Raw genomic sequence first — 12,758 nt, 5'->3', positions numbered from 1 at the left:
TGCTGTATCTTATCATAAGATGTTTCTTCAAGGATTCAGCAGATTCTGCCAGAACAGAAATACACCAAAAGAGCAGAGGATCTCAGTGTTGGTAATTTGATACCCTTGAGCTGCAGAGGTGTGAGGGTGGAGAAGTGAGGTTGTACTGACATCATAACCAAATTCTGAAGGAGTTGGGTTGTTTCTTACCCAGCTCTCACCACTACTGACTGCCAGCCTTAGTGGGGAGAGCAGCTCAGCAGGGAGTGACTCAGCCATGCTGCTTGGAGCAGCGAGCACAGGGGCTCAAGTTCACTGTGCCAATTGGCTTCATACAGTTGTGTCCACACTGCAGTGCCTTTGGGCTCAGCTTTCTTCAGGCCCACATCAAGTGTGCCGCTTCCCATGCCCCTTTGCACTACCACAAAGGTATTTGAGGTCATTTGTCTCCTGATTTATCTGCACCATACACTTCTAGTCAGCCTTCAGTATGCTCAAGTGAGTTCTCCGCATTGCATTCAGTCTGCAAACACGTTGCATGTTACCGGTTGCCACTGCTGCTGACACGACATGTGATACTACGCCAGGACTCAGGATAGTTTTCTCTCTGCCTGACACTTCCACCAGCAGCTGTTAGAGTCCTGCAAGGAAAGGGGAGACTGTGGTGTGGAGTATGTCTCCATAGGTCAATGTTAGAGGGTACTGCATGCATACATTGTAGTCTCTACATTCTCAAGCATTGCTTTTTTCCAGATACCTCAACCATCTCTTGCCCCACCTGCTCCTAATTTCTCTTTCAGAGTCAACCATTCCCCTGAGACTGTATCACATGAAGTCTGCCTTCTTAAGCAGCTGTCCCACCTTCCATGCTCCCTTGCCCAGTATAATATATACTGGGCTTTACAGTCCTCCATATGTCCTGTCCTAAACCTTAAAAAAACATTTCCATGTCATGGAGAGCTACTGCAGTCTGGCAGTTTCCTTCTCCCTGTGCCCTACAGCTGGACAGGCTTTTCTTTCCACTCTGAGGTACCCCTGTAATGTAAGTGCAAGCTCCCAGGCGTGGACCCTGCATGTAGTCATCAGAAATCCAATAAAAGCAGATTGCACGACACCCCAGCTGGTGGCTGGGATAAATTGTAAGAAAACCTTTAAGAATCCAGATAGCATTCAGCTTCAACAGGCTGAATATATTTATTCCTTTAGGACCATTATAAAGTATGGCTAGTCTTGGCTTCCAGTAAGAACACAAGTAATTAGGAAATCTAGTGCCCGTAGGTACATTACATGCCAGCAGAGAAAGCGGCAGCAGCAGCAAGATGTAACCAGTGGAGGCTAACTAGGCTCTCTCAGCAGTCCAGAGAATATAATGAATCACTGTGTGTTTGGAGCCAATATAGATCAGCCCCTGGAACTGATATAGATCAGCCCTTTCCACCCAGGCGTCCAGGAAACACATTTAATTTTTTGGCCAAATTTAGCACAAAATACATTCTGGTTTATAGCAGAACAACTTGATTAATAGAATGTAAAGAAGTGCTCTTCCTCCTCCTCCCCAACACACCCATGCAGACAGCACTCCAAAATACATTCCTTGAGGTTTCTTATCTTCAAGTAGATGTCATTCTGAAGTGAACATGTCAGGCATTCTCATCCTCCTGAGCAAAGCAAGAGATGGCTGGCTGTCACATTTATATCTCCAGGAGTTCAGTTTACAATTCAAACACTCAAACAAACAGCCTCACTACATTACAGCAATGTTGTTAGTAAGACTGGGAGGACCTATAGCCCTGTCAAGCTGTACCTACCCTGGAATTGCTTCCCATATTTCCATGTGTGCTCTTCCATGCACTGCCTGCCTGAAGAAAAGCTGGGCAAAGGCAGATGGGGGGATGATTTTGTGTCTTTGCACTTGCTGCTTTTACTCCTTAGGGAGGTAGCTGAGGCAGGAGAGCATCCAGCAGGTAAGTGCAGGAGACAGACAGGGGAATACAGTTGTCAGACTGTGGCTACGGGTGCTCCTGGGAGGCTTCTCTCCCAAATGCTAATCTGCCATCTCCATTCCCTGAGGTCTGATGAGCTCAAAACTCACAGCTGTATTCTCATTGCTGTTTTGTGCCTCAGGAAAGCAAGTTGTAATTCTCTGGAAGTATCAGTGGTAAATCTGCCCCATTACTTCCATTTACTCTGGTCTTCCTGATGCTTCTCAGCTGGTACAGCTCAGAAATGCCATCTCATCAGAGCTCTGCCAGCAGAAGCGGGGAGAGGGACTGTGAGCACAAGCACCGAGCCTGGCAAAGAGCACACTCTGTAACAGATGACTATGGGTTCTTTTACTTTGATGATCATCATAATACATTTTATTTATATGGCACCTATTTGCATGGCAATAGGAGCAATATGTGTGTTTCAGTGAAATGAGACATGACAGCAAACAGATTAAAAACTACGATTCATCTTGAAATGAGGGAAAACAATCAAATGAATCACAGAGCCCAGCAATGGCAAATCATTCTTAAAAGAGCGTAATAGCAAAACAAATGAAAAAGACAGTGTACAACGCTTTTTTCCTTGTCTGATGGCAAATACTGAGTGACATTGCCAAGCCTATTCAGAAACAGAGCCCAGTTTACCATTAAATTTCATGGAAACCCCTAAAGAGGGAATTATGTAAGTAGAACTTCAGTTGTGCATTAGCTATGTGCTAACCCCAGTATACACATGGGTTTGGACCCTTGCAAAAACTATTACCTTCTAATCCTTGCATTGTTCATCACGTCGCAAGAATAAGGAAATGTGTTTTCCCAAACTTTAAGCCCCTTCAAATTGAATGGATTTAAAATTGAAAAATAATAGAACAGACCCTATTAATATTCAAACTCCATTTTCTCATATGGAATTCTTCAGCTTCCTCAGCCCTAATTAGTTTTTCTGAGGCTGTCAGTTGTAGGCAATATCAACTCTCTAGTCATCTCTTCTGCCTTCTCCTCCCATGTCCTCACCCATATTCATTATTCCTATTCTCCTCATGCCAGAGCATCAAGCCTTCTCCATGTGCATTTCTCCTAATGACTTATCTTCCTGTAAGGCACCAAAAAATGATGCAGCAGTCTATGTACAAATGAAAGAATCTTAATACAGGACATGGAAGAATCTGATTTTTTTTCCAGTGGGAGGGTCATGCATCTAATGCCCCATAAGATGCTGGCTGGGTTGCAGAACCAGAGCAAGAGAAACTCTTCATTCATTCATTCAAATTTCTAACAATTTGACTTCAGCTGCTCTGTGCTGATCACTTCAGAAGAAAACTAGGCTTTTCCCTAGAATCTGGATTTTAGACTTGTATGTTCCTACTTATTATGTTTGTCTACTGAGAAAGCTCTTCCCTACTTATTATGATACATAAATATTTCAATAAGCAGTGGAGTATAGGACTAGATGTCCTCCTGGCAAGTGACTGGATCTGCCACACAGAAAAGAGCAGCAGATAGAGAAACATTTCTGTCAATTTAGAAAAGACATTTTACAACTCAAATTAGCAAGGCTGCCCTTTCCTGGGCTTGTAAATGTACACATCTGGATGTCATGAAAATGTATTAACACATGGCCAGCTTTTTACCCTGTTAGCAGCTGTCCAGCTATGGTTTAATCATGCTGCATTAAGCTGATGGAAAAACTCTCCTGACTTTGTGTGTCAAAATGTTTAGTTCTGATTTTAGTGTATATTCTCCAATTCCTTAGAGAGAAGAGAAAATATCAGCATGATTCAGGATATTTTAGGAAAACAATGCAAGTGCCTTAAGCCCCTAGGTACCCTCTGTTCCTTCTCACTCCACTACTGTTAAATTAGGTTCTGACATAACAATCAATGGAAAGATGTGGGAGCCAATAAATAATGTGTGTAATTAAGCTGAGGCATTGAAATGTCTGTCTCTCCTGAACTTGGCCCAGAGAGTGGGAGGCTGTGCTCTGTGATAAGCACTGTGCTCTGTGATAAACACCTGAGCTCCTAAAGTCAGTGTGGGGGCAGAGATGGCTTGCTAGGAAAGGATTAGCAGCAGTAAACAGAGAGCAGGAAGGCACCTGATGGGAAATGCTCTGGCCACGCACAAGTCTTTCTCACCACGTACCTGCATCCCTTGCCCAGATGTCTCTGGCTGTTTTATGGTGACATGAGCAGCACTTGGTATCTTCCCTTAAAGCAAGAGAGAGGCACCAGGAGGAAAACAATTTGTGGAGAGGAAAGTCTCAGTTGAAAGAACCCAGCTAAAGAAGCTCACTGGAAACTGTTGTTGATGGAAGTTCTCAGGATGTAGGAATGGTCACTTTCAGCAAAACTGAATCAAAGCCCTGAGCTCAGGGGTGCAGTCATAGAGCTGTCAGCTGGTACCTACTCCCTCAGGGGCACAGAATGATGTATTGTTGTCTGCAGATGTTTGTAAGGACCAGGGACCTGCAAAATGTCAAATGCAAATAGATGTTTGCAGTGCTCCTGCACAAACATGACTGCAGTGCTTCTCCCTCTCCAGCCCTACGAGCACAGTGCTGCTGCCATCTTATCTGGGAAGAATACTCTGGTGCAATCACCTTTGTTCCAGCATTTTGCAAACCCAGTAGACCCATTTCCTGACAATGTTCAGCAGACCCCCAGTTTGGAAAATATTGTTGAAGAATCCTGTAAGAAATATGGTGTGACTAAGGTGGAATCTTAGTTTAAGCATTCTGTTTTGTGACTTTTTTCAAGCATTTTCCAGCATAAAAGCTCTCACCATCTGCCTGTAAGCTCCTGCTGAGCCTCAAAGGGCTGTGCTTTGAGGTGTCTTTCAGTAAGGAGCTGCCGGGTTAAAGCAAGGGTTAACTGTTTAAAAGATCAACTTAAGCAAGACACAATTCAAGCTAACCTAATGATCATGCCTGGGTCAACACCATCATATGTAGTAGGGCTGAAGAAGCAAAAGGAAGAGCATAGTGTATGGAGATATTTATAACTCTTCTTTTTGACTGACATTAATTAACTTGCCAACTGGACTAGCTCACAATGAATCAACATCCTGCAGAATTGCAATGTTCCACCCAAAGTGGGAATATACTTTGCTACTGAGCTGTCAAACACATATTTATAAAACACCATGATGCTGGAAAGTGGTTCTGCAGTGTGAAGCAGTGCAGATATGAGCTATACATCTCAGCTGCAGTATCCTTTTTTTTTTTAAGTAACTTGGTTATGTTTACATTGACCACTTTTTACCTTTGTATTTGTCCTTCAAAAAGTAGTAAGACACAAAAAAGCCCACATATTAGAAAAAAATGTGAGGGTCATATCGGTGCATGTGTTTGTCACAGTAATGCTATTTGGTGCTACTGAAATGTATAGAGGATAAGTAATGTTACTACACAAATTTGCATACTAGGGAATTAAAAGATAATGTTTTGACCACAAGAAGCATTCTATATTTTCCTATTAAAACAACAGAAACCTTTTGAAAAACTTTAACACGTAATTTGAAAATAAAATATAGGCATTGTCCATTCTGTACTTTGCCCATCTTCTATTACCTGCCAGAATCTACACACATACTTGTTTTATTGGAATGTCTGTCTTAATCATCAGTATTTTGATTCCTGAAAGAGAGCAGCCAATTGTATGTTATTAAGATTCAGATTATTTTGGAATGAGCAAGATAATTACAGGCCAATCCTGCCTTCAGTTTCCTATCATAATTAAAAAGTGCTAATTCTGATTTCCATCAATGCAAAGCAGTTTAAAAAATTCTGGAGTAAAGTACTTCTTAAATAGGAAAGATTTTTTCAGAGACGATATATTTTACATATAATATTTCTGGTAGAAATTAATTTCCTGATCCTGAAAAATGGATGGAGTTTGAATCTCCTACCGAATTTAATGAAAGGTGATGGAAATTTTGTGACTGTGATTCTGTGAGTCTGTGGGTTAGGCCACTAGCAGAATTAGAAGGGGGACACAGGCTGTAGAAGCTTTTGGATGCTGTTCATTTCATCATCTACCTTGAATATTGCCAGTTTCCAAGACTTCATAACAGTTGTTGTAAAATCAGACGGATCAGAACCATGTTTTGGCTGCCAAAGTTATTGGTGAAATTTGATAAAAAAAATTTGAAACACAGTAAAAACTATTGCATATTATTAACAAAAAAAGGCAAGAAACAGATAATGTCCATGCGCCATGTTCTTCATGTCTCTAAAGCTGCTAAGTACTCTTCTCTCCCTCTTAGGGTAGCTTTAGCTCTCTAGAGTATAAATGAAGCATCCTCTTGCTGAGAACAGTGTACTATTTTGTCAGTTAATAACATCTGTAAACACCCACATTTAATGACAACTGCAATTCATTTTCAGCTTCAAAACAGAATTTGTGATTTTCACTGTGAGAACAATGACAAGAATGTGAAGACGATGAAAAATGCAATCTATTTTGCCCATACATTTTTAATAAATGAAGCACATATTACAGTGAGCTATTTTTAAAGCTTTTTTGTCTGTGATGTTAAAGTGTGTAGGTACAAAATCCATCAAGATAATACATTAATGTTTAACAGTTAGCACATCAAACTCTGTTCTGAATAAACAGAGATGCTCTTTTACTAACTAGATTCTATTCTTTCCAACATTTCTTTAGACTGTCAGAGCTTATTTACTTCACTCTATTTTTGAAGCACTAATGTAATCTTTTTTTAATGCACTAGAAAACTCAAAAGCCTTGCCATACTTTTAAGTTATCACAGCATACAAGTTTGGGATAATTTATTGTTATATGCTCATTAAGATCTGATAAAGTACTAGACACAAATATAAACATGTAAAAGTTTATACACTAAACCAAAAAAATATGTGTTGAGACCAATAGAGTAATGGGCACATTTAGAACATTTCTAAATTAATCTGTTCTGGCTTAATAACTAGTTTTTCCCTTCTTTCCAGTGTCTGCAGCACTTAATTCTGAGCAGCGTAATTCTGATCTCTGGTAAGACTGACGGAATCATGACTGGATGAGGAAACCTCAACGTTTGGGTTGAAACTGCTGCCATTGTTAGATATCCACAGAGAGGACACTTGAGATACTTGACAAACTTTGTGAGGTGTTAATTGGCAATTGTCCTTAGTTCAGCCCCTTCTGAAGAAGAGCCAAAGAGCTCAGGGAGAAGGCCTTGCAGGAATTAGTCCTTGAAGCAGCAGAAGCTCTTGGTGAGAAGTGCATCAGCTGGCTCAGCTGACTCAACTGCACCGAGAGCAACTCTGTTACTTATTTCCTACCATCTTGGAAGAACGAGAATACCTCAATGGCAAAGCTCCATGGAAAGTCTGGAGACAGCTTACCCATCCACCTGTCTATCCAAATGCCTCTCTATCCCTAGCTAATGGCTGAAGTATTTATGTGCTAGTCTAGCTGGTTTATTATGGGAGGCAGAGGTTGCAATGATAGTTGTTCAGATGCCAACAAGTAGGCATATGAAGTCCATCAGATGATATAAAGTATGTAAGACATCTGTGTAGAAATGACAGTGAAGATGAAGGAAGATCTAGAAGAGTCTGGCACCTTCTGGAGAGACAGCTGGACACCACGCAGGCTGCCTGCAGTCAAAAATGTCTTTTAGGCAACAGATTCCTACCTCGCATGACTCACAACTTTCCATGAAGCTCTGTGTCATCAGGGACAAATGCCACAATTTGCCGGTTCTCCCGACATGTATGGAACACAGCGCTCTCATCCACTTTTTAGGTCAAAAGCAGTCGATATGTTCTCAGTGAAATGCAGCTTGTTTCACTCCGTAATATACTGCAGAAAGACACAAGATGCCATGTTTTAATGACCTATTAAAATGCACCTACTGTGCTTTAAAAAGCTTCAGTTTGGGAAACTTTAGCTACCCAAAACTGTACTAATAGTCAAGTAATACATGCTTTACTGTGTGCTGTTCCTATAGTAATTTGGTTCTGTAATATTTATCAGTAAACATCCATTTTAATGAAATCTATTTCAATGAGTTCATACCCCTATTTATGGAAAAAATAGATTGCTATAGAAGGAGAGGGCTTCTAGTGCACTCTATAAAGATATTTTAAAGCTGTTATTTTAATATAGTACCCTGGAAATGTAAGTGATAATCACAAATCCTATTTGCTGGGCTAAGATTTCTGTTAAATAGAAATCAAACTCAAGTATTTAGTTTAGTTGATTGCAAATTTGCACTCGGTGATTAATACAGCACTAAAAAGGTAGGATTTTCTCAACATTCCTTTTCCCTTATAAAGAGGCAAAAAGGTCATGCCACAGAAGATAAATGTATAAAACCATATGCTCCCTTCTGCTTTTCTGAGTGGAAGAGAGCAGACAGCTGCATACTGTGGCAAGAGGATGGATCCCCAGTAGGGACTGACAGCTCTGTGTTGGCTTTTGGTTCAACACAGAAACACTTCTCTTACCCTGGAAGGGCTAATTTATGCCATATTCCCTATGATGATCCCTTTCTTTCTAAGGTTGGTCTTACTCCTGAGACTGTTGTGAAGGGCACAGCAAAGGGCTGTGTTTGCTCTAAGTGGCAGAGGTCAGCCTTCACCATTGGGGAATGTGAACTTTGGGTGGATTCAAACTTCTAAAAATTTATTTCAATTTTTTCAAGAGCTGATACCTGCATTTGGGGTTTGGTATTGTAATTGTAACTGCTTTTGACATTGACTGCTTTGCATTTAATAAAATGCAATTAATTTCCAGCTTGAGGAACGAGCATATTAGATGTCACACAACCTCCACTGCTGGCCTTACCAGTAGCAGTGTGTGTAAACATGAGCTCTTGCACAATGGCACTGGTGATTTGAGAGTGGATGCATCTGTAGAATGGTTGTACCTGGCCCTGCTGTAAGTCACTTTTGCCCTGCCTTTGAGCCCTGTCTTGCATTCTTCAGACACAGATAGGAATCTAGATAAGACATAAATTCAGAAACCTGAATCAACAATCAGATTGAGACTAGAAGAAATCACACGGCCTTGTGACCTGGCCAAATTCTGTGTACACCCCCTTCAAAAATTCAGCCTAGAGCTGAATACTTTCTTTACTTCTTGTCTTAATTATTTTTTCTGAAACAGCTGTGCACTCTTCAATATCAATGGCATGTCCTCTTTCCTTCTCCCTTCCCCCCTCCAGATTCCAGTGTTTGACTAATAGACAAATAGACAGTGTCTGCAGAACATGTATGAGTTTATAAAGTAATTTGGTCCCTAGTAGGTTGAAGTCCAATACACTACTAGGTTGCAGGTAGCTACCACTACTATTTACCTTTGTTCTGAGTAATCTTATGCCCAGGAAACTACTGCTACCAGCTTCCAATTTTGATAGAAGACTTATTTAATTTTTGTTTGGTTTGGGGTTTTTTCTTTAATGAAAAGAAGCCAGATAGGAAAGAACTGCTGTTAAAAATCCCTAGCAGTCTGTTAACAGAAAGAAAAAGGATTTTTTACCCTTCTCTGATAGGACTAACTCAGCTGTGTATTCCAGGTATTGCTGCTTCTAAATTTTGCTTTAAAAAAGAGTCCTGAATGTCACATAATTTGATTTTTAGTAAAATAGTAAAGAAGTAGAGAAGCAGCCCTGTGATGTGTACACAGCTTTTGAAAGGCATAATAATGCTCCAGAACACCTAGGAGAGGGTCTACTAAAATCTGAAGTCAAAACAAAAATGAGGACTCCATATGTAATGTTGCTAAAACCAAGAAATCATAATTTACTATTTTTGCTAGTTTTATTCATAGAAGTGCCTAGGGGCCAACAAGAAGTGGAATTTTAAAAGATTAGGCACTGTTCAGACACAGAATGGAGATAATCCTTCCTTTATGGATCTTAAAAGTAACTAGATGAGTCTGAAAAGAAGGAAAAGGGTATATAGTTGATAAATACTGTAAAAAGGATAGTACTTTTATATATTACAGCTTGTTTTAAATATATATTTATTTTGTATAGAAGAACATAGAAGATAGTTTAATTATCCAGTGCAATGTAAAACACTGCACAAATACAATTTCCATTTGGTCTATAATTATTCTCTATAAATGACAGAAAACTAGGAATGCAAAGGACCAAACAGTCAAACAGTCCCTGTCCCTATTCTCAAGGCAAGATGAACCGTACCTTTGAGAGTCTGAAGGTTCTCAAAGACTGATGATGATGGAAATTCTGCTATATTTCCTAGGTAATGTGCAAAACCAATATCTTGCATGAGACAGTTTAGTCAACGAACAGAAATTCAGCCATGCCAACAGCCCTGTGTCCTGTGAGAAACATAAAGTAACTAGCCTGTACCTCCCCTTTAGCAGATGCTGCCCCAAATTAGTCAGCTTGCTCTCAGTTGCCTCCCCTGGCAGAAATTTGTCTGAGGCAAAGGAAATGAGAGTTTTGTCTGTAGCTCCCACAGACAGATTTGTATTGTATAACTCCATACATCTGTATTGTAACCATCCCCATTCACCAAAAGAAACCTCTTGCACAAAGAGGTTCAGGAGGCCATATTTTCCTTTGGCTTTTCAAAATGCACTCCACAGCAAAAATGGTGTTTTGACTGGACATAAAACTCTGAACAAAAGGATATCATTAGTCCTACAAGCCAACTTTTCTCAAATGATAAGCAATTTTGTGAAAGAAATTAACTGCAGGAACAAAAAGTACGAATTTGGGGTCTGTTCAGACTATGCAGAATAAGTAACTAGTCTTTAAATGGAGATATTTTGTTACATGTGCCTGCAGTAAATTATTTTTTTTTGAGCCTGGTTTGCTGTAGTGGCCATAATTAGATTTCTTTCAAATACTTTTAAGACTTTTGGGATGGGCTCAATTCTTAAAATTACATATTATAGTCTTACAAGTATTTGAAAATTAAAGAGGAAAAGGAAGTTATGTAAGATCAATACTGGCGGAATAATTCCTGAGCTACTCTTCCCATGGTATGGTATTTGTTATAAGAATTTGATCCGTAAATATGGTTGTTAGTAAAATGAGTCCTTTCTAAAAAGTAAAATACCTAATCAGCAGTTATTTTTCTCTTTGTTCTCCTTTCCAATCCATGTGCCTTTTAAAACCACCTCATATTTTGTCTTCAGTACTTGGTCTTTATTTCCTCACTCAGACAGCAAAATGTCTTCTGATGCTCTGTCATCTTTTCCAGACTGACTTGTGGGTTTCTTTAAATGAATTTTCTATGGCAGATAGCAGGAAACAGGCAGCAGTGCTTCCTACTGACACTGTTTATCTTCTACTAGATTTTCACTGGGGATTCAATTTTTTTGCTGGCATTCCATTGAGCTGGAGACATGAATGGCAATGTATTTTGCCTTGAGAAGATTTACAGGCAAAGAGCTTGGGGAAGGAGCTGTCTTTTGTAGCCAGAACTACAACAACAATTTAGGGAAGAGGACCTTGCAGTAGAAGCTGCTAATTTAAAGTTCATTTCTCTGTTGTAAGGGATGGTTCTTCCTGCCCTCAGCTGAGTATTAATTTGGCCTTGAAGCATGAGGATACACAACCTCTCTGGCAACACTTTCTGAAAGGAGAACACTGCTAGGAAATGAGCTGAGCCTACTCATGTAGGCTGCTGAGCTGTGGCTTTTCTGATATGCTTAGGTTCACAAATGATTTGATTCCCTGGAGTTTATTTGAAGTTTTTAATTAAAATTCTCTCCATTGGTACTCTGATTTTATTGAATGTGACAAAGATTTCTTGGGACTTGATTTTTCTTTAAACTACAGTCCCTTTACAGTCATCACATAGTGTAAAAGAATTTTTAAGTGTGTGTAAATGACATCATTTTAGCAATGTAAAGGAAACCTTTGGGAAAACGAGAATGTCTGTATTCTGTTTTTCTGGAATTTCATCTTTGTGTGCCTGGACTGAAGACAAGACAGTGAAATAGGAGAATTTCTACATTTTCTTTCAAGAAATTACTTTCAGATATGAGTATCTTGTCAAGACATCTCATAAGCATTATTGTCACTATCTTGTAATTCTTCTCTTTCACTTTGAGGTCCCCCTTCTCTGGGAAGGAGGTTATGGAAAGGGTAAAAATTAGGACATTTTCTGGTAGCCAAAAAAGACTCTAAATATGCAAGCTTTCTTCCTAGAGCAGAGCAACCAAAAGTTCACAGCTGGTGAGGCCAGGAGGAGAGCAAACAATGGGGAGCATGGAACTACAGCCGGCTTGTTACTGCACAGCTGGGCAGTTGTGGCTTGGATTCTGGTCCACGCTCCCAGTATAATTTAAGGTTTATCATTGTATTGAATAAACCATACATATTAGAACTTTATTCCCTGTAGATACAGTTCCTGTGAACTCATTGAGTAACTGTGTAATTGAGTAATTCAGCTAAGAAGGGAACCCAGGGGGTCTCTAGTTCAAGATGGTCCTGATGGTCCAAGAAAGCATAACTGGGAGAGCATACCATGCTGCTCCAGACTTTATCCATCTGAGTCTTGAAAACCTCCAAGTATGGAGAATGTATGACGTATTTTGGCAAACACTTCTACTGCTTCCTGTTATGAAACAGGTTTTCTTTATCTACAGACTGAATTTCTCTTGGTTTCATTTATATCTATTTTTTCTTATCCTTCAGTCATGCACCACTGAGGAGCCTGGCTCCATCGCCCCAGTAATCTCCTTGTAGGCACTGCCAGACTAGTGTTATGTCCCTCTCAAAGCCATTCCTTCTCCAGACTGAACAAGCCCAGTTCTCTCAACTTTTCCTCACTGACCAAGTGCTCTA

General features: G+C 39.9%; 1 long non-coding RNA gene across 1 annotated transcript in view; it reads left to right on the top strand.

The window, feature by feature from the left end:
* The window catches only part of LOC108445955, an 11,030-nt gene extending 3,042 nt beyond the window's left edge, over positions 1 to 7,988 (top strand). The window contains exon 2 of the long non-coding RNA XR_001861048.1: positions 6,934 to 7,988. This is a non-coding gene — a long non-coding RNA (uncharacterized LOC108445955). The remainder of the gene's footprint in view (positions 1 to 6,933) is intronic.
* Positions 7,989 to 12,758: the final 4,770 nt, after the last annotated feature.

Source organism: Corvus brachyrhynchos, unplaced genomic scaffold (genome assembly GCF_000691975.1).
Source record: "Corvus brachyrhynchos isolate BGI_N302 unplaced genomic scaffold, ASM69197v1 scaffold84, whole genome shotgun sequence".
Classification (NCBI taxonomy): Eukaryota; Metazoa; Chordata; class Aves; order Passeriformes; family Corvidae; genus Corvus; species Corvus brachyrhynchos.
The sequence above is the reverse complement of the archived record's forward strand: the minus strand, read 5'-3'. Positions and strand labels throughout refer to the sequence as shown.